This window comes from Mastomys coucha, chromosome X (genome assembly GCF_008632895.1).
Source record: "Mastomys coucha isolate ucsf_1 chromosome X, UCSF_Mcou_1, whole genome shotgun sequence".
Classification (NCBI taxonomy): Eukaryota; Metazoa; Chordata; class Mammalia; order Rodentia; family Muridae; genus Mastomys; species Mastomys coucha.
The window spans coordinates 64,044,158-64,044,834 of record NC_045030.1 but is presented as its reverse complement, the minus strand read 5'-3'; the positions used below and the strand labels follow the sequence as shown (position 1 = coordinate 64,044,834).

General features: G+C 38.3%; 1 pseudogene; it reads right to left on the bottom strand.

Annotated features, from left to right (window-relative positions):
- Window positions 1-233: 233 nt before the first annotated feature.
- LOC116096118 lies at window positions 234-347 on the bottom strand (annotated as a pseudogene).
- Between the last annotated feature and the right edge of the window lie 330 nt (window positions 348-677).

Sequence of the window (677 nt, the reverse complement as noted above, 5' to 3'; positions counted from 1 at the left end):
TATGAAAATTAGAGCTCGGATAGGCAACTTCAGAATAAGAATATTCTCAGAATTCATACTGACCATGAATGTAATACCAAGAGGAAAGGAATCCCAGGGAAATGGTGAAGACAATCTATACCCTAAGTATAGGCTGGTAAAGCAGACTCTATAGCCCAAGATTTTGGATCAAATATGGCCCAAAGTAAAAATCCTGTGCAATAACTGGCAGTTCACAGCTTTTTAACAGTGAAGAAAGTTGCTTATGCAAAACAAAATCTGATACCAGTCAAATTAATCAAGAACATGCTCTTCAATAGCTAGGAAGAGAAACTGCCATAACCAGCAGTTTCCAAAAATACAAGAATATTTTTTACATGTGAAATGGAAAAACAGAACTCACTTCATAGGTTGAAGGAAAACCAGAGGAGACAATATCAAAGCACTTTCTGTTGTTTGTTTTTTGAGACAGGATTTTTCTGTGAAGCCCTGGCTGTGCTGGAACTTTGAAGACCAGACTGACCTCAAACTCAGAGATCGATCTGCCTACCTCTGCCTCCCAAGTGCTGGGACTGAAGGTGTGTACCACAACCACTTGGCTTCAAAGCATTTTTTTTTTTTTGGTCAAGCTTGACACATAGTAAATAATCAATAACCAACCAATACTACTGGCATACATAGCTTTTCCCATTGATACA